General features: G+C 32.6%; 1 long non-coding RNA gene across 1 annotated transcript in view; it reads left to right on the top strand.

Moving 5' to 3' along the window:
• The window catches only part of LOC107517188, a 29,275-nt gene extending 3,643 nt beyond the window's left edge, over positions 1-25,632 (top strand). The window contains exons 2-4 of the long non-coding RNA XR_001598465.2: positions 4,812-4,941; positions 5,917-6,015; positions 24,981-25,632. This is a non-coding gene — a long non-coding RNA (uncharacterized LOC107517188). The remainder of the gene's footprint in view (positions 1-4,811; positions 4,942-5,916; positions 6,016-24,980) is intronic.
• Positions 25,633-25,849: the final 217 nt, after the last annotated feature.

Genomic DNA, 25,849 nt, shown 5'->3' with positions numbered 1-25,849 from the left:
TTAAATGTAGATTAAAGCACAACCAGATTAATAAAGTGTAACCACAGAATGAACATGTCTCATAATTTCTCCACACTCTCATGTTGCTGCCTCAATTTGAAAATCGAAGTGGCTATTAAAATTCTGCCAATCATTAAAGGCTTATTCCAGGTCTTATCTATAACAGAATTCCTTTCCTGGCCTCCTTCCACCAACAAACCCTCTCCTGCTTCTGAACAGCAAAGCACAATTGAATCTTGAAGAAAAATCTACTTTGCTCTGCCTTGTTTAACAAACATTTCTGTATTTGTCTCTCTGACTTGATTGTAAACTCCTTAAGGACTATAATGTGTCTTCTCATTTTTAATAATACCCAGAGCACCTAATACAATAAGTTATTTTTTCTTGATACAATCTTCAAATATTTGTTGATGTGAGGCTTGTAGAGGTTAAGTAACTTGAGGACATACAATTTTCTTTTCTTTTTTAATTAAGTTTATTGGGATAACTTTGGTTAATACAATTATATAATTTTCAGATGTACATTATCATTTGACATCTGTGTATTCTATTGTGTGTTTACTGCCCAAAGCCCAGTTTCTTTCGGCTACCATATATTTGATCCCCTTTACCCACTTCGCCCTCCCCCTAAACCCTATATTTGCCCCCCTTTACCCCATCGTATGGTAGATCAATTCTTAGTTTTTTGAAGAACCTCCATAATGTTTCACTTAGTGGCTGTATCAATTTGCAGTCCCACCAGCAGTGTATGAGGGTTGCTTTTTCTCTGTATCCTCGCCAACATTTGTTATTACTTGTCCTGTTTATTATAGCTATTCTGACAGGTGCGATATAGTATCTCACTGTGGTTTTGATTTGCATTTCCCTAATAGTTAGCGATGTTGAGCATCTTTTCATATATTTGGCCATTCGTATGTCCTCTAGGGAGAAGTAAGTGTCTGTTCAAGTCTTCTGCCCATCTTTTGTTTGGATCATTTGTGGTTTTTTTATTGTGATTGAGTTGTATGAGTTCTTTGTATATTTTGGATTTTAGGCCCTTATTGGAGATGTTGCTTGCAAATATATTTTCCCTTTCAATTGGTCATCTCTTTATCTTGTTGATGATTTCTTTTGCAGAACAGAAGCTTTTTAGTTTGATGTAGTCCCATTCATTTAGTTTAGTTTTATTTATAAAAGCCTCCTTAAGTCCAAGGTCCTTGAGTTTAGTTCCTGTTTTCTTCTATGTATTTTATTGTTTCACATCTTATATTTAGGTCCTTAATTCATTTTGAGTTAATTTTGGTGTGTGGTGATAAACAACAGTTCAGTTTCAATCCTTTGCAGGTAGCTTTCCAGTTTTCCCAGCATCATTTTTTGAAGAGGCTTTTCTTTCTCCACTGTATGTATTTGGCTTCTTTGTCAAAAATTATTTGCCCATTTAAATATGGGTTTACTTCTGGACTCTCGATTCTGTTCCACTGGTCTCTGTGTCTATTTTTCTGCCAATACTTTGCCATTTTGATTATTGTCACTTTATAGTATAATTTGAAGTCAGGCAGTGTGATGCCTCTAGCCTCATTCTTTTTTCTTAGGACGGCTTTGGCAGTTCGGGATCTTTTGTGCTTCCATACAAATCTGATAATTTTTTGTTCTATTTTTTAAAAAAATGCCAGTAAGATTTTGATGGGGATTGCATTAAATCTATGTAATGCTTTAGGTAATATGGTCACTTTAACTATGTTCATTCTTTCAATTCAAGAACACAGACTATCTTTCCATTTCTTTGTATCTTCTTTCATTTCTTTTAATAGGGTCTTATAGTTTTCATTATATAGGTCTCTTACTTGTTTCATTAAATTTATTCTTAGGTATCTTATTCTTTTTGTTACAATTGCAAAACAAATTATTTTTTCCACTTCTTTTTCTGATACTTCATTATTATAGTATAGAAAACTATGGATTTTTGAACATTGATTTTGTATCCAGGGACTTTACTATATTTGCTTATTGTTTCTAGTAGTGTTCTTGTGGAGTCTTTAGGGTTTTTCATATAGAGAATCATGTCATCTGCAAATAGTGACAGTTTGACTTTTTTGTTTCCTATTTGGATGCCTTTTATATCTTTCTCTTGTCTGATTGCTCTTGCTAGGACTTCCAATGTTATATTGAATAACAGTGGTGATAGCGGACAGCCTTGTCTTGTTCCTGATCTTAGAGGGAAGGTTTTTAGTTTTTCACCATTAAGTATAATGTTGGCTGAGGGTTTGTCATAGATGGTCTTTATTATGTTAAGGTGCTTTCCTTATACTGATTTTGTTAAATGTTTTGATCATAAATGGATGCTGTTATCTTGTTGAAGGCTTTTTCTGCATCTATTGATATGATCATATGATTTTTATTTTTTAATTTGTTTATGTGGTGTATCACATTAATTGATTTGCACATGTCAAACCATCCCTGTGCCCCTGGGATGAAGCCCACTTGATCGTGGTGTATAATCCTTTTAATATGTTGCTGTATTAGGTTTGCTAGTATCTCACTTTGGATTTTTGCATCTGTGTTCATGAGAGATATTGATCTGTAGTTTTCTTTTTTGTGTTATCTTTACCAGGTTTTGGTAGCAGAGTAATATTTGCCTCATAAAATGAGTTGGGAAGTATTGCCTCCTCTTCGATTTTTGGAAGAGTTTGAGGAGAATAGGTATTAAATCTTCTTTGAATGTGTGGTAGAATTCACTGGTGAAGCCATCTGATCCTGGAATTTTACATTTTGGTAGGTTTTTGATGATTGTTGCAATTTCCATACTGCTGATCGGTCTATTTAGATTTTCCAGTTCTTCTTGATTCAGTCTAGGAAGATTGCATTTTTCTAAGTACTGGTCCATTTCTTCTATGTTATTAAATTTGGTATTCTATACTTTTTCATAGTATTCTTGTATGATCCTTTGTATTTCTGCAATGTCAGTTGTAATTTCCCCTCTTTTATCACTGATTTTATTTATTTGTGTCCTTTCTCTTTTTTCTTTAGTGAGTCTAGCCAGGGATTTGTCAATTTTATTAACCTTCTCAAAGGACCAGCTCTTTGTTGCATTTTTTTCCCTATCTTTCTGTTTGTTTGTTTTCAATTTCATTTAATTCTGATCTAATTTTGATTCTTTCTTTCTTTCTGGAAAGACTTTAGACTTCATTTGTTCTTCCTTTTCTAGTTTTTTAAGATGAAGCATTAGATTGTTTATTTGGGCTCATTCTTGTTTTTGGAGATTAGGCCTGTAATCACATGTACTTTCCTTTATGACCGCTTTGCCATGTCCCCAAAATTTTGAAATGTCGTACTATCATTATCATTCATTTCTATGTATCTCTTGATCTCTCTTTTTATTTTGTCTCTGACCCAGTTATTCTTCAGTAGTATGTTGTTTAATCTTCATGTATTTGTGTTTCTTCCTGATTTCTTTCTGCAGTTGATCTCTAGTTTCAAAGCATTATGATCAGAGAATATGGTTTTTATGATTTCAACGCTTTTATATTTGTTGAGACTATCCCTGTGTCCCAATATGTGGTCGATTCTTGAGAATGTTCTATGTGCACTAGAGAAGAATGTATAAGCAGCTGGTTTGGGGTGGAAGGCTCTGTAAATGTCAATTAGAGGATATACAGTTTTCTAATGACAAGTATTGACCGGATCTGCGAGTTTGTGTGGAAAAATGGTAGATTCATTTTGGTATTATATCTGAGGGAATCAAATTTCTATGCTACTAAGGTAATCACAGGATAACTTGTTCTCACCTATAAAAGGCCCTCAGAACAGGAACAGGAACTCAGGACAGCAACATGTCAAGACAGAACTCTTATTAGTTCAAATGTCCTCCTCATTCTTCCTCTTCATTTCTTATCCAAAACTAAGGTAAATTTTTATACCCAAGAATTAAAACACAACTCTATTCAACCTATTATTTTTAGACCATAAAAAATTACATAACTAAACTTTGTTCTAACTCCTGTTTTTAAATAATCACTCCTAGTTTTTTTAAAAAAAATTTAAATATGATAGTAATTCAACATTGGTAATTTGTTAATAGTTAACATTCTGCAAACACCTATTTGCAACCCTACATCACCCAATAGATTGGCTAAATGAGTGCTCAAGGCAAAGCAGAAGCCTCGAAGTTACATGTCAACAAACATATCTATCCTTACAAGATAAAAATATATGAAATAAACCTGTATGTTTAAGACAGGAATCAATTTTAATTAAGAGAAAAAATTAAATTAGTTGAACTAAAAATTATTTTATTTATTCAGGTGTTGTGCTACCACATGTTTTAGTCTGTACTGACTTAAAAGAGAAAAATTCCAAAATAGTGAACTAGCTAAAGTGCTTTGCTTAGTTGACTATTCAGCTAAAACAAGGTAAGATAAATTTGACCAGACTCTGTTCACTATCAGAGGTGACAGATTTACCTATTTTCTGATAGTTGAGGACATTCTTGCTGTCAAATTATTTTACCATAAACCCATTTTTACCCATCTTAAATGTAAACTTTTATGTTTATAAAACCCCTTTTAAGTAATTGTGAGAAGGCATAAAATATAGCTAGTGAAGGAAATAATGATAGCTCATAAATCTATACTTATTTTTAAGCACTTCAGTTGTTAACAAAAAACTATAGAATATTTTTTTTCTTTTCCTTTATAGAGCAGTTCTTTATTTTTAATAAAAACCTCACGATGTTTAATGTTTCGATAGCTATATTTAAAGCCACAATCTTTTATCAAAAGACTTGCTTGCACTGGCTGCCAAACAGCTTACTCTCACATTAATCCAATCCCTAGCTGTGATCACTGCTCAGCTGGTTCTATTGTGGTGCCGTTACTCAGTTTTGGCCCCAGCCCTGGGGATGCTGGCTACATCAGGAGGTGGGTGCCATCTGAAGCAGAGGAAGAATCTGTTTTCTTCACCAAGGTCAGTGTAATGGTGGTGGTTTCTGTTAGAATGATAATCTCGTAGTAGGTGACATAAATGGTGTGCTCAGGCAGTGTTCAGCTTCTTTATTCCATGTATCATTAGCTGTTGCTGCATAATATCCTATTCCAAAACTCAGTAGCTAAAAACAATAACCATTTCTTATTGTTTATGAGTCTGTCGATGGAAGTTCATCTGGTCTAGCCTGGGTTTGACTGATCTCAGCTGTGTTCTCTTGTTTGTTTGCATCAGCTGGAAGGTCAGAAGGTTGGCTGGTGATAAGGTGACTCAATTGAAACAAGTCATCTCTCCTCTATGTGACCTTTCAGGAGCACAGGGTTAAAGACAGAGTGGAAGCCTACAAGGCATCATGTGCTTAGGCTCAGAACTGGCACACAGTCACTTCTACCACACTCTATCGGCCAAAGCAAGTCACAGTCCAGGTCAGAGTCAAAGTTTCGCCCCATAATGGGAGAAGCTTCAAAGTCATCACAAAGAGCACAGGTATAAGAGGGTCGATAACTGGGGCCACCAGTAATTTTGCATGCTTGGAAAGATGTCTTCATTCAGCTCCCACCAGTGGTATGTCCCATGTCTTCTTCTGGATACCTGTTGCCTCTAGAATTGCCACTAAGCAACCGCCAATGCAGCTCTACGAGTCCTATCCCTCAGTTAATTCCAACCACTCTCACTTGGAAATTGAAGAGATCTTTTACTTCACTGTCTCCTAGAAGTGTAGAAAACTGGGATGTGTGTGTGCCTGTCCCTTCCTTCTTAGAAACCCAAGACTATAGTTTGCATATGTCTTGCTAGTTCAGGGAAATCCAAAAGGTTCCGGTCTTCAGAATCTAAAGAGAAGTTAATTTCGTCATCAGTCTTCAGAAAGTCTCACCACACCCCAGGAGAGATATATCTGGAAGCCCAAATAGGGTGAAGAGGGACTCTTTGACAGTTCTTTAATTCTTTCTCTTCCAGAAGAACTCCTTTATTTTGCATCTCTTATGGCTTTGCTGATGGCAAAGATTATCAAGCCAGTTGAGCCTTCTTCAAGAATGAGTGACCTGAAAAGCTAAGGTACCAGAACGTTTCTCCTTTTGCATCTGACTTTTGGGAATTTAGTATACGTATATGTAAACTGTTTGATCTCTATTCAATAATATGGATGTGATGTGATAAAAAGTTGCTAGGGGAAGGTATAAGGGACAATTTTAAATGAGATAACCATAGAAGTACTCTCTAAGGTGGTGATGTTAGAGCTCAGACCTGAATGCCAAGAGGGAGCCAGCTCCGCAAATGTCAGAGGAAGAGAGCAGCCAGTGCAAAGGCTCTGGGCTGGCAGAGCTAGGCTTGTTCAATGAATGTAAAAAGACCTTCATGCCTGGAAAGGGGTGAGCAAAAGAAGACATGGTAAGAGGTGCTGTAGCCTGGGGCCAGGTCCTGCAGGGCCCTTTAAGCCCCAATAAAAAGTTTATATTTTACTTTATAAAAGTAGAAAAGTATTGGGGGCTGGGGATTGAGCAGGGGAATACAAACTGATTATTAGTTTAATAAGATGATTCTGGTTTCTCTGGGATTGTAGCAAGGCACAAGTAGAAATGACCAGTTCTCAGGCTGTTGTATCCAGGCAAGAGATGATGGTGGCTGCAGCGAGAATGGTAGTTGTAGAAGGAAAGAAGTAAATAAATTCAAGACACGTTTTTGAGGTAAATTCAACAAGACTTACTAAGGGCTGGAGGGAGGGCCAAGGGGAACACAGAAGCACACAACAAGCCTTTATTCCAAGGACACGAGAGACCCTAAAAGTCCTCTGAACCAACCACGTTTCTATGCCATTTTAATCAATGAAAATTAAATTAAAAGTTGCTTGGTGTTCAAATGCTCATCCTTTGGAGAAAAGGGGAAAGGGAGAACTTCCTGTGTAAATGATTCACACACCCATGTGTCGTGATTTGTTTTAGAGTGCCAAGAAAGAGTGTAAGCCTTCCCAAGTGATTCCCTATCACATTGTGGGGGGAGGGATACAACGCACTAGAATTACATGAGCTTCTCAAGATTAAACAGACTGAAGCAAATTCTGAAAATCAAAGCAGGATTTTCTCACAGAATGTACAATATTAATAACTCTTTTTCATTCTTAAACCTTAACAGAAGTTGCCATAGCCCTGAATAACCCTTGTCCAACAACTTTAGATAAACTGAGGAAAGAAGAGGAGACAGTGGGGAAAGTAAAAGGGGATTCCAGAGAAAGAACTTAAGTAAGGGACTTCTTTGCTTTTCTTGAATCATAAGTATAATTATGAACACAGAGAAACTTACAGATATACAGAAACAAAGGATAAAATTAAACACTACATTTCAGTGTTTTATGGGCCTAGTAACATAAATCAAACCTAAAAATCCTGTGTTGATCTAATGTTTAGGCTTCTTTCAGACTTAAGCTCCTTGCATAAGACTTGGCAAAATACTATTTTTAATAATCCAGTGATATAAATCTTGAATCTTTTTTTAAGTTACGTAAAGACCGTATACACTCACATAGTTCCCTAATAAAACAGGATGTTACTTGAGTGGCTGAGGCCTGTGCCACTACTCAATACAGCATCTTCAGTCATTAAAGTGTTCAGGTCTGTGAAAAATATAGAGACTTCTATGATGTTATGTTGCAATCAGTGGAGAGAAAAATATTAGGGCTTGATTTCCTAACATTTCTTTCTTTATATATTAATCTTTCAATATTTTGGAGGTTGTGGGTTTATTTTGGGAAAAGAGAAGAAGAAAATAACCCTGTTATAAAAAGCTGGTATTTGTATAATTCTCAAAATATTGCATCCCAGTAGTGTTCATATGAACAAGACTGAATTTAAAGTAACAATTATTTGTATTTCAAAATCATATACATGCACTCTGACCCATAATTTTGAAAATATTTACAGAGTAAGACATATTTTTTAAATGATAAAAAAGTAAATCAAATCTTAGGCCTTTCTGTGTCTTTCATCTTAATGAGTTTTTCCAAGGGTGTGGTCTTCAAAGGGAAAACTCTGGGATAGCTCCTGCCTCTGAGACAAAGAACCTTTTCACTTGATTGTATACAGAGGGTGTAAAAAAACAAATAGAGTGATCTGATAATTTACATATAAATGGGCACACTTTCAAGAGTGAAAGAAGACTCTATGAATATTATTGTAGGGCAATGGTAGAAATGCCCATGTGATGGCCTTAGATTTAAAGCATACAGTAAATCAACAAAATGTCAACAGCGGGAAAGAGCCTAGTGTATATACTTTTATATTTAGGATTTATTTTTCAGGAATCAGTTATGAATGAATGAAGCCCCTGATCACTCCTCCATTACTATAAGTATTTATATAACTATTAATTTGCTACCTTCTCTACAGGGCCTACAACTCTCTCAGTGCTTATGCTGCTGTACTATGTGTCTTACAGTTCTAAAATATCTCTCTGGATGCTTGCAAGAGTTAAAATGCTTCAAAGTGCCTTTTATCAGAGTGTAACTTGTGCTCTAAGCAAAACCGAGTCTCTTATCCTAACATCTGTTTGTTGCATGTTTAAGGTAATATTATAGTTACTAATACTATTGTCCATTTTTTTTGTGTGTGATTTATATTGGCACCCATAAAAGTGACTTAATTAGTAAAACAGGTACTTTTCTTACAAAAAATGTCAAAACTTCAATCCTATATTATGTCATCACATGTCGTGTAAAAATAATGAACTTTTTAAATGGATGTGTGTGTATATTCTTCATAGAATGCTGAATGGATTGTTGAGCTTAAGGAATCCTCATAAAGATAGATTGTTTACTATAAAAAAAGATTGGATGGCATGAACAAGAGAGATCAGATGCTCTGTAATACTAAGGAGAACACATGTCCAAATTGACTCCTTATAAAAAGCGGGGGGGGGGGGGGGGTGGCATTTATAAGTTGCAGCTGACTTTGGTTAATACCTTGGTAATTTACAAGGTTGGAGCATCTGGCTTTGTGTTTTATTTGGAGATGCAAGAGAAAATATAGTCTTTCTTCATTAAATAACCAAGGAGCTCTAATGACACAGAGCTTTATATACAGTAGGATATATACATACATACACACATACATACTACATACATATATAAATACATACATACATATACACATATGTTTATTGAGTTCCTTCCACTGTTTTTACTTCTTGGGAAACCACCATTAACAGGACAAATAAGATTTTATGCTGCTTACATGAATTGTGATAGAAAAGTTAATTGAGGTAGAGATAGCTACAAATACTTCCATCAATACTTCTGATTTAACTAGTAGCAGATATGTATAAAAATTCTCCTAGGAGAAAAAATTTGTGGCAGAAATTTTTTTTTATGTTCTAACTGGAAGATTGAATTTAATTTTTGTAAATAATTATCTCATAATGGCTTAGAAGAGTTAAAAACCTCCTGAAAATGTTGCCTTGTTGTGCATTCAACATTCATTTATTCAACAAATATTTATTGAGTGCTACCATGTTCCAGACACTACTGTAGTCATTGAGGTACAGAAATGAACAAAATAAATTTTCTCATAAAGCTTATATCTCAAGGGAAGAGATGGATAGTAACTGTAAAAATAACAAATAATTACATAGTATGTCCAATGGTGACACATGTAATAGAAGAAAGTAAAGCAAGGAAGGAGATAGTGCCAGAATGCTGGGGTTAAGACAAGGCATGGGTCAGAGGCCTCACTGAAAAGATAACAGAGCAGAAACCCAAAAGAAGTAAGGGAGTAAATATGGGAGACACGTGTGGGGAAGAATATTTTAGACAGAAGGAAAAGTTAGTGTAAAAGTCCTGAATTAGCAATGTGCTTAATGTATTTAAGGAGCACCACAAATACTAGTGGTACGAAGTGGAGCAAGCAAAGGGAGAGAAGAAATGATGTCCAATAGATTGGGCTGCCTCTAATTGCTGCAAAGTAGTCTACTATTGAAGAAATGCTGGCAAAAGAAAGAGATGTTAATTTGAAGAATATTGGACATTTAGAAAGAACTGCTGTACTCTATTTTAGTCTATTTATCCTATTAAATTCTTTCTAGGCTTTTTATTTCTCATTCTTGTGATAAAAATGTGTCATCTTCAGGCTATGTGTATAAAATAAGATTTCTAAAATAACTTCACTTGACTGAGGTTTTTTTTAAATTTCTTTTTTGGCAAACGATACAACAACCCCTCATTGAAGTGTCATTCAGAGGAGAATTTGTGAAAAATAAAGCAAGAATATTTATTCCAATTCTGGAAATCATTCTTTGTTAAGTTACTAGACAAGTGAAAGACTTGATTTTCTGGCTGATTCGCTATATGAGGAAAAACATATTCTCTTTCTCTCCCGCGTATGTATGTAACTATGTATATGTAATGTTCATACTTCTATTTTGCAACTATCTATCTCCAGCATGTGAGGAACCTAATTATGTGTCAAATGGTATAAAATATTTTAAAAATCTCTACTAATTGGCAGGTGGATTATGGATTGGTGGGGAGGAATATAATGGATTTTTTTTTTTTCAGGATTAAGAAAAAGCACTAAGGAAGAGAAGGGGGGAAAAAACCTCCAGAAGCAAATAATATTTCTCTTTTATATATGTTAATCTATATCTGATTCTGCTATCTATTTATACTTAGGTTTATAAATTTTTAATTGTCCATGAAAAGATGTTTTTCCTGTCCTTATGATTAAAACCTTAGGCATCATAGAGTAATAGTTAAAAGCTTTGAGGTCAGGTAGACCTGAGTGTGAATTCCACCTTTGCCAGTTTCAGGTAGGAAACCTAATCTCACTCTAAATGCCTACCACACAGAGAAATTACAAGTATTACCTGAACAAGATGAAACATTCAGAACAGTATCTAATATATAGAAATGCTCAGAAGAGCATAGTAATCATCGTTTCTTAACTACTGTCTATTCTGTGAGTTCCCATGTTCCGCCAATCACCATTTCTATTAATCCTTCATCAGAGACTATGATTTCTATCACTTAATCTGTATTTCTAATACAATTAACTAAATCAGTCATTTATTAATTTCACCAATACGTCTTAAGCACACGCTCTGAATTCTTCTAGGAAACAAAGACAGCAGTGAAAAAGAGAGAATTACTAATAAGCACTCAGTATGCCAATTGCCTTGAATACTAAATTTAAATAAAATATCTATTCAGTATCTAGCAGAGTGTCAAACATTGAGAATATTCCAAAGTAGCCATAGACTTAGCCTTGTAGAATTAGAAAAGAACCTAGAGATAATCTTTCATAAACCCTTTACTTTTAAATAAAAGTTTGTGGCTAAGCATGGCTCAATATTGCAAGGTGATGCTTCAAGTAGCATGAACAAAGTAGTTTTGTTTATCACAATAACAGATCTATTTGGTAGATGAGAAACAATGACATAAGGACTTGATATTGTCCAATGCTAGAAAGGTCATTAGAGTTCGAGGTGGGACTAGAAGATATTGGAGTTAATAGACATGAACTTTAAAATAACTATGAATAACATGTCCAAACATCAGATGAAAAAATGGAAAGCTTTTAACAAAAACTTAATTATATGAAAAATAATCAAGTGGGAATTCTAAAAGAAAAAAAAACCACCACAAAAATTGAAGTTAACTCAATAAATAATTATAGCAGTAAATTAGACACAGTAGAAGAGAAGGTTGGTAAAACTGGAAGAAAAGTCAGTAGAAATAATTAGAAGTTGAAAACTGATGAATAGAAAATAGCCAGGAAGTCATCTGGACAAAATGAAATATCTAACGTATGTATAATTAGAGTCCTAAAAAGAGAAGATATAGAGAATATGTCAACAGTATATTTGAAGATATAATGGCCAATGCTTTTCCAAGACTAATGAAAGACATAAATATTCAAGAAGTCCTATGAAACCAAAGAAGAAAAAAGCAAAGAAAACCACATCTAGAAACATCATACTAAAGCTGCAGAAAATTAAAAGCATTCGGAGGAATTAAAAAAAAAAAATTCAAAAGAGTAACATAAGATTTATAGCTTATTTCTCAAAAGAACTAATGCAAGACAGAGACAATGGAATAAAACCTTACTAAATACTTTTAATATTTAAAATAAATAACTGCTAAAATAAAATTTCAAACTCTAAAATTATATTTGAAACCAAAGAGAAAATAAAAGTATATCCAAATAACAAAAGGAAGATATTTCATCGCCAACACATCTTAACAGAAAATACTAAAGAAAGTTTTTCAGAAAAAAAGAAAATTATCCTAGATGGCAGCACAAAAATTCAGGAAAAAAGAAACAAATGGAGAAGGTAAACAAGTAGATAAAACTAAATGTATTTTGACTGACAAAACCAAACTTAATGTATGTTTCAGTTAAATGTGTGGGTGTATAAATATCCATATTCTATAAATCTATATCTATATCTATATTTATATCTATATCTATCTATATCTATACATATGAGGAGGGAGGTAAATAAGCTCATTGAATTGTTCGAGAGGTAGATAAAGGACTAAATTTTATGTGACTGTAATAAAGTATTCACATTATAATCTCTAGGATATTCAATGAAAAAATACCAAAATAATATATAATAAATGGAATAACAAAGGAGAAATAGAATTTAGAAATACTTTATTAATCTGAAGAAGACAAGAAAAGAATAAGAATAAACGATATAAGGATTAGAAAGAATTAGAACTCTCATTTTTCATAGATAACATAATTGAATAGTAAAAAATTCAAAAGAATTTTTATATACTACCAGAAGTAATAAGTAAATTCAGCAATGTTGTGATCAGTATATAAACATTATTTTTATTTCTATACTGGCAACATATAATTATAAAATAAAATTTTCTTTTTTAAAAACCAATTACAATAGCAATAAACATAAAATATACAGGAATAATTTTAATAAGGTTGTACAACTTCTATACAGAAAATTATAAAACATTATAGAGGTCATCTTAAATACCTAAATAAATAGTGGTATATACCATATATGATTTGATACATTTGCTATTGTAAAGTTTCCCACAAATTAATCTATTTCAATGTTATCCCAACCAAAATCTCAGAAGTTGTTTTTTAAGTATGCATCAATCAACAAGCTGTTTTCAAAATGTATATAGAAATGCAAAGAACAAAAGCAATCTTGAAGAAGATGGTGAAAGTTGGACTTATACTTGTAAATATCAATTTATTGTAAAACTACAGTAAATAAGATTGTGAGGTACGGGTGCAAAGTTAGACAACTAGGCCAGAATGGAGGCTCTAAAGACAAAACCACGTGTATGAGATTTATGTCAAAAGTGGCATGCAGGATGGTAGAAAAAGGAGAGTATAAAAATATATTTTCAATAAATGGTGAGGAAATGACTCCTACATAAATCATATTTTTTAAAAAATTCATTTCCAACTGGATTATAGATCTAAATATAAACATAAAAATAACACTTTTAGAGGATAATATAGTAAAACATACTCATTACCTAATGGTAAGCATTTTAAATAGAACACAAAAAAACATACTAATTAAAAAATGAAAACTTTGCTTTATATTTAATGTAATTTTCCATTTAAAAAGTTTAATCTTTCTAATTAAATTCTCTATATTTCTTACTACCCAGTGCTTTGTTCAAAATATATATCATTAAAATTTTTGTTGAGTATCATTTAATCTTTCGCTTTCGTTTAATGATCCTTTCTTTTTTTCTAAAACTTTCCTTTAATTTATGAAATATTTTAAGGGTGTAACAAACTTTTTAAATGGATTGTTTATATTCTTGTTTATAAGCTCACCCATCAGACAGCATGCTCCATTTCCATATAATCTTTGCAACAATATTTTGAAAAAAATCTAAAGCTAAATCTCTTTTACCCTCATTATTAATAAACCATAGGTAATAAAATTCTAGAATTTGAAAGACGAATGAACAGATTACATTGGATAATGTCTGTACAGTCCAAAAATGTTTAATTCTTTCCCTATAGTCACTAATATGGTTAATGTCATGGCCAAGTGAAAAGCCAGGATTTTTCATACTCAGAACAGTGTTTTCTTTTTATGCACTTTTTAAATTTTTTTTCTGCGAGATGGTTTTATTGTTCTTCTAATTATATTCCACCCCTACGCACACCCTGATTCTCATGGGCTTGGGGAGGCCGTCCCAGTAGAGACTCTCTATTTTTATACATTTTATCCACTAATAAAAATTCCTAACTACATTATGGGTATTTGGAAAACAGAATGATGCCTGATACTTCCACCATTTTGACATACTCTTATTTTTAAATATATATTTGTTATTAGAGATAATAGTAATATCAATAAAATCTTAAAATGGAATTTTTTCTTTAAGGATAAAAACAAACATTTTGTTTGGGTTCTAATAACATTTTTATAACAGCTGCATAATATGCCAACAATTAGGTATAGTTAATCATTCTCCTATTTTGGAATGTTTAAGTGATTTCCTCTTTTTTACTGTTAAAAATCATGATGAACATATTTGTGAATCTAGAGTTTTCCAGATTTGAGTTTACTTCCTTAAGTTATGTCCCCCTATATTTCTACTTTCTCATTACTCTTTCCACACACTGCGAAATTCCAAAAACTTTACAATAGCACCATCAATATAAAACATGCTATTTCAATAGTAAGAAAAGGTTCTTTTTTATTTATACAAGTCATTTATATGATTTATCTTAAATTAACTGAAAATAAAATAAACATTTCCATATGTTTCTGTTTTTCCTCCTTTGTAAACTTTCTGTTCATATCTTTTCTATGTCAATATATATTTTACTGAGCTTTTTGCCCTATATATTATCTATCAATTATTATCAAGAAGGATTCTGCATCTGTTACATTTGCTAATATTTTTTCTTAGTTTTTACTTTAGCCTCTGCTACAATTTCCACTACAAAATAACCTGGTTATAAAAAATTAAAATTTTTACTAAATCTACCAAGAAGAAAAAGCAACTAATAACTCTTATGGCTAGTAGATTTTCCATCCTTTTCTTATTTTAAACAATGATTTAAAGGTGTTTGTGAGTGTTCCTTTTCATTATGAAAATGTTATCCTTCAGTTGTGTCACAGTAGAGTTTATGAAGTTCAATTTCATCCTTATTTTATGTTTTTGTTATGTTTTTTATATTATATTTTGTTTTTACATTTTATATTTTGTGTTTTAATATCCCAGAGATTCCAGGCAAATATCTATGGGTAAATTAACTGGCCCTTTGCTAGTAGTAATAACATGAATTTACATTCAAGGCTAATTCATTTATATGTGCATCAGGATTGCAAATTTACATATATCACAAGTGGGATGTGCATATAATGTGACTACATTTCTCTATAACTGGTCTAATCTTCATGACCTCACTCATTCACTAGGAAGTAGGGTTGAAATATTAAATTTAGCCCAAAATGACTCAAATATTAGTCCATCCAATTATGTGGAAGACTGTTAGCATAATCCTAAAGTAATTCTGCAACATTGTCTCATTCTCCTTTCTTCACCTTTCTTCACCTTTCTTCAAGATGGTATTTAATGTGTGAGAGAGAAATGGGAATCGTCTCATGGCATTGGAGAAGAAAAGAAATGCAGACCTCATGTTGGTCCTTGGATAGTCACTGATTGACCAACCTCTAAAGTTTGTCATTTATTGGTTGTGATAATAAAAAAAAAAAATTAAAAACCAATATAGCATGGGCACTTATGAATATAGACACTGGGTATAAACAGCCAGTACTGTCATATTATGCACGCTGAATGAATCACAGTTCTGCACCTGCTGTTAGTGTCTGATGCTAATAAATCCCTTGTCCATCTCATCTCAGCTTAGTCAGGATCCATTGGCTTCTTCCAGCTGACTTCGTATCTCTCCAATCTGGTATTGAAGATTCCTGTCCTGCCTTTGATTCCCTGTACAAACCCCTAGACAGAGGGGGTAGGCTTCCACTACATCATAGCTTTTTCCTTCCAAGGAAGGCATCTTCTCTCCTCCACCTCTTTGCCTGGAACTATAATGGTGAATTTCATGTTGGAGAGAAAACTGGCCTACCAATAAGGGAAAAAGAAAAACGAGAACTCATTTTAAAATTTTCTATTTTTGTTAGTCATTTAGAACTTGAATCAAGTATTATATGCAGAAGAGACAATAGTAGGTTGAAGTTATCTAGCAGTAAGTAGACTACAATAATCTGCATTTGAAAGTAAGGTAGACATTTGTTATTTTTGTATTCAGCATCTTTCTTCTGGTAGTATCATATGTTTTTCCTTTTAAGAAACTTCTCTTCCCTACATTCAGTCTGTGTAGCTTGGATGAAGATGACAGTAGCTCTCTGATCCTGGCATGGGCACATGACTTAGGCTTAGCAGTCCCTGAGTTTTCCATGATGTTAGTCAATGAATTCCCTTTTTTGTTTTAGTCAATTTGAATTTAAATTTCTATTACTTGTAAACGAAGACTGCTGACTAATACAGACTGTAATGTTTCTATTTTGTACTAGATTTTAGCCTCTCTTATAGTTTATTTAAATTCTTTCCAGAAGACTAAATTCAGATTTATAAGGAAATCTTTTATATGCCATTCATCCATGTAAAAGAAATGGAGTTTCCATTTATTCTTTTTCAAGAGATATTATTGTAATTGGGTGAAGAATAGTGTCTTACATGCTGTGCATATGGAAAAAAAAAAAGAAAGAAAAAAACAGTAATAATTTGACCAGAAACTACATATTAACCTCTATTGGCCACCTCACTTCCAGTGGCAAAAGGCAATAATTTTTTGCTGCTTCAAACATGAATACAAAACTAGTGATTGAAATTCTACCATTAGCCAGAATAATAAACTATAATATTTTAAATATGGTAGTAAATGTAAATTACATTTAAAATATATAATGGCAGGCCGATCAATGACTTGAAAGCCTTTAGTAATATTTGCTTACAAATGATTTAAAATTTTTATTCTAGAACACTTTTATATATTTTTAGAAGATTATGGGCCAACTTATTAACTTTTAATAGCAGCTACAGCCTTTAACCATTACAAAAATTGTCTTTGTTTAGATTAGGTTTTTATAAATTCTGCAAAAATAAAGATTTTATTTTTAATACTACAACCATAAAGACATGTGGTGCCTCCAGATTATAAACATAATTACCAGCAAAATGGAAGAGTACTTGAGTATCTTGGAAATAATTATATTTGTCTTTAAAATATATCATGCTTTCTACCTTTGGTGTTTTTTGTTTGTTTGTTTGTTTGGTTGTTTTTTTTTGGTGGGGCTGACCAGAGATAGTCTAGTTGAATTATTACCAAAATTTTTTAGACAGGTTCAATGCAATTCATTATGTAATTGTAACATGTACATTATGTATTAAACTATGTACACTTCGTTTTGAAAATTAGATATGCTTGACCTGTTTCAAAGAATGCTTTGTTTAAAACAATTCTAAGTAGTCTCATTAGGAATAAAAATAGAAAGTTTTCATAGCTCCTTAGTGCTATTTATATTTTCAAAAGATAGCAAAAGAAATAAAAGTTTTAATAAAATGGAGACTATGCTATCATCAAAATTTTAATATGAGAAAGCTAGCTAGCATTATAAAAATAAACTAAGTTTGAAAATCAGCCTTTTATTATTTAAGTAGTATATAAATATTACTATATTTTATATATAATATATGATATTACTTGTATATTATATATGATATGTTATATATTACTTGAAATAATATACATTATATATACTTGGACTAAACACTGAGTGTCTATATTCATTAAGAAAGCAACACACTGCTTTCTTCTTATGCCATCTAATTCACTCAGCAGTGTATAATAAACAATAGCTCATATTTTTCTTTAATAAAAATTGACTGTGAGAGTTGGAACTTTCTTTTCATGAATAATTGATATAAACAACCCTTCATGACTTACAAGTTATGCTTTATTGGAGCAGCAAAATTAGCACCACTTCAAATTTCAAATTTTCTTTAAAAGAAAAAGAATTTAGAAAATATAATAAAATATAGCATTTTTATTTTTGTGGGATTTGTGTGTGTGTGTGTGTTAAGCACGATCCTGAAACTTTTAACAAAAATAAATCCACACAAGTGGTTTTTATCCAAGCCAAAATGTTACATTAAACAAATCATTTCAAGTAAAACTTATTTGCCCACACTTTTTAGCATAAATGTAAAGGAAATCTTTCCTGCTTGTCTAAAATGTTGTTGACAGCATTTTTTTTTTTTAGTCTACTGATATTTTTTTTAATGTGACCCAAGCCTCTTTGACTTACACAAGGCTATCTGATAATTTATCAAGAGTACACATCTGGGAATCCCCCTACACCAACCTGATTACCCTTTTCTGTTTAATCTCTTTTGTAATATTGTTCCATCCTCTTTAGTTTTTTGTACAAGAACCACTTTCCAAGCAAATGACAATTAATTTATTTTGCATTCTCAATATTCTGTATTCCCAGATCTATTTGAATACTTATTAAAGGAATAAAAAGGTTCATAGGTGAACAAAAAATTAAAAGTCAAAGTTTATCGTCTTGGCTCTGTCAACTTATATGTCAGTGACATTAGATAAACCATCTAAACTCTCTGGGTCTCAGCTTCCTAAAATGTAATAGAGTTGGATTCGATAATATCTTAGCTTTTCCAGACCTATAGAATCCTAAGAGGGCTACAGCCAAACAAACACTTTTAGGGCAAGCAATCTTAAAATATATACTCTATTCTAATGTTTCCTAGCTGTATGAAAATGAAACTCCCTGATTTAACATTTCTTTTCTACCCTATTTAAAATCCAGTAATATCTTCTATAATATCTTTTTTTTCACATCTATATGATGCCAGTAATAAATAAATTTAATATGTTTATGAGCTTTGGTAATGCAGATTCCATTCAGGTTTCTGTATCTTTAATATCTCCCTTAGTGATTGCAGACAATATGGATTCAGTACCTATTTATGAAGTAAATGGTTAAAGAATGCTCATCTTTAATCTTTTTTCTTATCTACTTTATAAGGTCTTAACTTTTCATTTTCCTTTTTCAATTTATATTGCCAATTCCAACTATACAAGGCTCCAACATGCTGAATCCATATCTCTATTGGTAATATAAAAAAAATTAAGTTTAAATGCAGGTAATTATTGACTCTTGAGCCTTGCAAATAATCATAATTTACTTTCCTAAATCAAGCATACCAATGTAGGATGAATAATTATATTTTGGTGTCTAATTCCTGCTTTAGCATAACTGAGCCTACACACATCTGCTACTCACAGATGAAATTATAGAAAATGATTAAAAATAAAAGTAAGAAAAATTTTTAAAAATGATCTGAGAAGAAATTCAAACATGAGAATTAAGACATTGGCATTTTTCTTTTAAAACTGAAAAACATAAAAGACATGTATAGTGAAGAGAAAAGGATACTACAGGAAAAAATTATCTGAGAAAGAATATATAAAAAAATGTTTCTCAAGTCCAACTTTAAAAATCTAGACAATTGGAAATTAATCTATTGGAATTGGCTGTCTTATCCCAATTTGTTCCATATTTCTTCTCTTGTATCAAAGCAACAAGAGGAAGTGAAAATGTTTTGGACTAATGAGTAGAGAATAATGTGGCAATACTTCTAAATATTAGTGTTCAAATAGAATAGAAAAAATACACTAGAATATGCCATTAATGAATTACTGACTAACTGAGAAAAGAGTGAGATAGAAGACCTTGAGAAAATGAACTTTCAGGGTATATGGAGAAGTTTGAAGCACATGACCTCAAAGTCAGGGATGTAGTTGAATAATAATGCTTTGGACATATTTTAAAAACTGAGATTTAAGAGGAGGCAATTTTGTGAACAGCAGGTTAAAATATAAGAAATTCAGAGCCTGGCTGATGATAGAGAAGTAAAAAGAGAAAGAGAATGTGTGGAAGACGTCGCACATATTAGCAACAGTGTGAATGTGGCAGCCTGCTTACATCATGGAAATAGATACAGAGTGAAGAAATGGGAAAGAATTCATTCTAGGAAACACAGGTGGCAACACAATAGAGTTTTAGAGGACAAGAGTCACCAAAACGGTCTTGTGGAAATACCATAGGTCTGATGGGAATTTAGAGGGCCTGGTTCTGAGAGTCTCAGTCCAAAATCAAAATAATTGAGTGACCATAAGCAAGCCTAGAATCATTAAGTGATATACAATTCAGATTTTATTTACTCAGTTCTGAGCCAGGCACAAGCAGAAATGGGAAGAATGAGACAGGGAACACAGGGATGAGTGAGGGTTGAATATGTCCTCAGGGAGCTTATATTCTAAAGGAATAAAACAATATGACAAGAGCTTTCTTGTTCTGAATAGAAAGATATGAGTATTAACTAGCACACTGTGAGTCTTAAATAAAAAAGCAGTTCATTCTCCCTTTGGGGAGCAGAAAAGAAATGTTTTTAACTGGCTTAAAATATGGCATAAGCAAATGCTGAGAAGTGATAAAATGCACAGTCGTTTCGGGGCTTAGTGAGAAGATTGATGTTAACCTAAGTGTAGGGAGTTGTGCATATGACTCTAAATAGAGGGCAGAGGTCAGGACTCACAAGAAATGTCATCCTTTATTCTTTTGGTACATGACTGCAACTACGAAATTTTTAATTAAAATTATCAATTAAAATTATTAATCTTATCTGTTAATTTCAAAAAAAAAATATATATATATATCACATTTCCTGATTTTAAACTATATTACAAAGGCTGTGGTAATTAAAACATCATGGTGCTGGAATAAAAATAACCACATAGACCAATGGAACAGAATATAAACTCCTTCATATATGGTCAACTAATACTTGACAAAGGAGCCAAGGACACTCAAAAGGGAAAGGAAGGTGTCCTCAACAAATAGTGCCAGGAAAACTGGATAACCACATGCATAAAAATAAAATCGGACCTCTATTTTATACCAGTCACAAAAATTAACTTGAAATGGAATAGAGACTTGAACATAAGACCTGATACCATAAAACTCCTAGAAGAAAACATAGGAAAGAAGCTCTTTGAAATTGGTCTCTGCAATGATTTTTTTTTCAATATGACACCATACACAAATATCAAGTTCAAGAAAATTTTAATGCAAAATAAATTTATAAAGAAAATAAATAAAAATGAATATTTAATGACCATGAAAAAGAAACTATAAGATAGCAAAAGCAACCAACTTTAAAAATCTCTCTTGCCTCTTAAAACATAAAGCACAAGTAAAATTCACTGGCTAGAAGATACTGAAGCAAATAGTTTTTTGAGAGTGAAAAAGATGATAACACATTTATATAGCTAAGAATAGAACTGGCAATACCTAAGATAAAATTACAAGGACTATAAATCGTTATCCTTTAGGGTATACTGCGGGACTAGGAATAAAATTACTTGTGATTTATACTTATTATTTTGATATTTCTAAGGGTGTTTTTTCTTTTTACTCCTTATACCTGCTTTGCCCAACCTTACTATGGCATTTGGAAAATACGTTCTATAAAATAAATTTACCACATGAGTATGATCTATGTTCAGTGTCTCAGTAACAAATATTCCTTATTAATACATAATATTAAAGTACAGCTTGTTATGAAAACATTTTTGAGTCCCAAATCACCACTATTTCAGAGCAAACAGCCACAGGAAGTAGAAGAAAATATAGTCAGCCGTGAATGTGGAGTGAGATATTTCATCAGCCCAATGAAACAGTGGGCTCTGCTGAGAGGCACCATGTTTATAAAACACAATAGCCAAGAAACATCTGTGTAGCACAGCATAGCAGTATTCCAAGAATACAATGAGAAAAAGAGATGCTTTCTCTGAGGTCACCTATTAAGAGATCTTAAGCTCCATCTAGAAAGAAAATGGTGTTGAAGAGAGACAATGATCTAGATAGATGTGTAATAAAAGTTTAATTTTAAGAAGTGTTTCAGCCTTTATTGTCTACTTTGGTTGTTTATACTGATCAAATTCACTGGATAATCACTCAATTCTATAGGCAGCTTTGAGTTATAAATGGACATAAGCTGTTTACCTGGAGCAAAAATGAACGAGTTGTGCACTGTGGGACTGACCCAGGAATTCAAAATGGGAGTTGATCAGAACAAAATATTCTAAAAAACCTGATGTAAAAGTATTGTCAAAGTTGCAGTGACACATGAGTGGAGATAATGCCAAAAACAACTAATATAAAGAGAAAAACGAATTTCTTGCTGAAATTTTGAGATTTGTGGAATCTGAATGGAATGGAATAGACACACACACACACACACACACACACACACACACACACACAATGTTTCATTATTAATCTCTTGAGTTTGAGTTTCCAAGCAGGCAAATTGTAAAGCTGGCCTTGGTGAGAAGGTGATAATCTAAAACAACAAGAGGAGCAGAATCGGAGTAGATTAATAATAATATGGAATAAATGCATGACTCATAATTATTTGCATTTCCTGTCCTTAACTTCCTGATCTTGATTCTTTAACCACGTTAAGGAAATTCCGAAGAAAATGATGGTAAATGAAGGGAAAGCTGCTGTTGGCACATATTCTGATTCCATCTGTTGATTACAGTCTTATATTCACATCTTTAACCTGGCTGGACTGTGCCCCACCAATAGAATATCTGTGAACTTCATTTCTGACCTCAAACTTCTCCATAACCATTCTGGTCAACTTTGATTCCTTACAAAGAGCAATGATACATTTTCTACTATTAAATCCTAACACCTCTGTGAGTTTGCCAAAGTGGTTATTTAACCTGTCCTGTCCTATGCAGAGAGTCAGCAGAACAGAGTTCAGCCTGAGCTGTGGGAGTTTGAGAAATCACTTACTTTCTTTGTGCTTCAATTTACTCATCTATAAAAAGGAGACAAACATAGAACCTCCCTCAAAGGGTTGTTGTGGGGTTTAAGGTAGTTCATATAAAGTTCTTAGAGCTGTGACTGGTATATAATAGATGCTAAATAAATATGAGCTATTTGTACACAATTTAGAGTTAAATCTAATTTTACATACCAGTTTCCTGGAAACTTACTAGCTGTGTACTCTGGGATAATCCCTTCATTTATCCTACCCTCAGTTTCCTCATTGGTAATACAGAGATTTATGAAAAAAGTAAAAACAGATCTCACAGAGGTGTCGTGAAGATTTAATGGGATAAAACTGTCATGGCTCTTTGTAATCTATAAGGACTGAAAATTGACCAAGGTAGTTGAGAAGTTTTGGTGTCAGAAGTCACATATATGTACATGTGCTAACCTATCTACACATGGTGTGTACTGATTCTGACTCTAGGAGTATGTTCCAGACTAGTACAGTAATAAGTCAATACAGAACTAACTGATCCTAACCCATCAGGCTAACAAAGCTGTTCCTACCATGAAAAATGAAAATATTAAAAATTATACCTCTGAAAAAGTTACACATTGACAATAGGTTTGTATTTCAATATGAGCATCATTCCCACTTATGTGATAATACTGTAATCAAATATTGGGAAAAGCTAATAAAATACGACGAAATGTCAACTGTAAAATTAATTTTAGTGGGACGAATTTGAGAAATAGAAAGAGGTTGGCCAGGAGTAAAGCCATCCTGATAATTAGAGATCAAAATGGTCTCACTGAGTATAACTGATGCCAGATAGAGGTCATTGACTAGCATTCTAAATTATCTTGAATTAGAAAGTGAATAACGTTCAAAAATCAATGGAGAAACTAAAGACTTTCAGCTAGGCAACATAAGCAACGATGGATTACACTTTAACGACAAACACTTTCTTCAAGTCTCCAAATACTTGATAATTGTGACAAGCAGAGGCAGAAATGAGTAAAAAGTTGAGGAAGAAACACAGCTTTACATCTGGCAAAAAGACAGATATGGTTTTCTTATAAACCAGGCAGGAAATGAAAGTCTTACCCTGAGGCCAGTGGCACTTTTTCCTCAGGGTAAGTGATTGCCCCAGGATTGAGTCCAGACAAAGACATCCATGACTGGATGTAGCAATACCTGGGCAGGTCTTTGTTCCACAGTCCTTTTGCCAAGTGTTCTGACTCAGTCATCCTTTAACCCCATGCAGTGTCCTGGCCTATTTTGCACATTGTCATCAGTAAATAATTTGTGATGAATGAATTTTTGTATACGTCTGACCTACTAATTTATTGACTATAAATGAAAAAAAATCATATTTTCTATTTCTTTATTTTCATTATAATGTATGCAAATAATAAACATAATTGAAGACAATTGTTCAAATTTAATTGAGAGAGTTTTATTTATATTCTTGAGAAGTTACTTTATCATCATAACACATTATTGACCTCTCATTGACTAACAAAATTGTTAAACAAGACAGTTTATAACAATGATAAGAAATAAACAGCAACGATATATAAGTTGACCATTTTCCTGTGCTTAAGTTTTATCTAAAAACAGAAATTATTAATCAAGGGTCTTATATTCTTATTTAACATTGCCACTGACTCACTAATTTCTCTAGGCTAATATCATTTTCTATACATAGTGCAACAGAATTGGCAAGCATATTAAATGTGTACTACATGAGATCATACATCGTATAGTCTTAACCTGGATGTATGGCATGCTCATCATAGACAGCTGCTAGGAAAGAGACAATGATCATTTTTCCTGAATGCCTTAATTATAGTGGTAGAAAACCCCGTTGCTTAGAGAATTAGAATTATGGTCAAATCCTTACTCTTCCACTTATTAACCTTGGGGAGTTATTCACCTGAGTACCAAATTCCTTGTATGTAAAACAGAGATAATTTATTTATACCTTCTTTGATTAGTTCAAAAAATAAAAAAGAAAACTTACGTCAAGTGCTTAAATCAGTGCCTGGCACATGGAATATGCTTATCTGTGAGCTTTTTCTAGTTCTCTTTCTCTCTTTTCTTCCTTCTGCTCTTCTATCCACAGATCCTGAGTGGAAGATGAGGACAATGAAGTTATTCAGAAAAGGGAGTCGAAACTACTATGATGATGGAAGGAATAGCAACAACTATGTGTCGTTCATGGCTTTTCTAATGCCTTCCCAAAAGTGAATTTAGTCTTCCTACTTATACTTTATTCTCACCTTGTTAGGTAAGGTGGCTTGTTTTGATAGAGTAAAGACCAAAGTGTTAATTCTAGTCAAGTTTGACTAGCTGTGGAACACTGAGTATTTCCCTTAAATACTTCTCTAGGATTTAATTCCTTTAACATTAATAAGTCTAACAATTTTACGGGTGTTGAATAAGGGCTAAGAGGTCGGGCAAGAAATAACTAAGCCAATAAACAAGAAAATAATGCCTCCTACTTCCTAAAAAATTCTATGGAAGCAAAAATAGAGAGGTCAAATATGATACTCATCCTTAATTAAATCATAAAATACATCCTTAATTAAGCCCTTAATTCTAACTAAACCTCTTGATGCACTGACAACTATAGAGCACCATCTAGTTTTGGCCATTAGAACTGCAACCGAGTCTTCTGATTTTCTAAGATCTGTGAAGTAAAGTCTCTGAGGAGCGAAGACAGATAAACACACTTTTTAGTGTTTTAAAATTTTTAATTATTACAATTCTAATTACAGCCATTGATTTCCTATTCTCTCAGAAAAATAACCATGCTTTTCTAAAGCTGATGTTCATTTGACATATTAGAGTTTCTTATGAATAAATAAATGATCCATGGTTAAATATGAATATAAAACAGATCATTATATCAAAGTTTTATGTATATTTAAAACAATGTCAGTGCTTCTGTTATGAACTTATTTTTTTTCCAGAGCATATGAATCAGTTGTA

Source organism: Rousettus aegyptiacus, unplaced genomic scaffold (genome assembly GCF_014176215.1).
Source record: "Rousettus aegyptiacus isolate mRouAeg1 unplaced genomic scaffold, mRouAeg1.p scaffold_m13_p_1, whole genome shotgun sequence".
NCBI lineage: Eukaryota > Metazoa > Chordata > Mammalia > Chiroptera > Pteropodidae > Rousettus > Rousettus aegyptiacus.
Note: the sequence above shows the minus strand (reverse complement) of the source record. Positions and strands in the feature narration are given on the sequence as shown.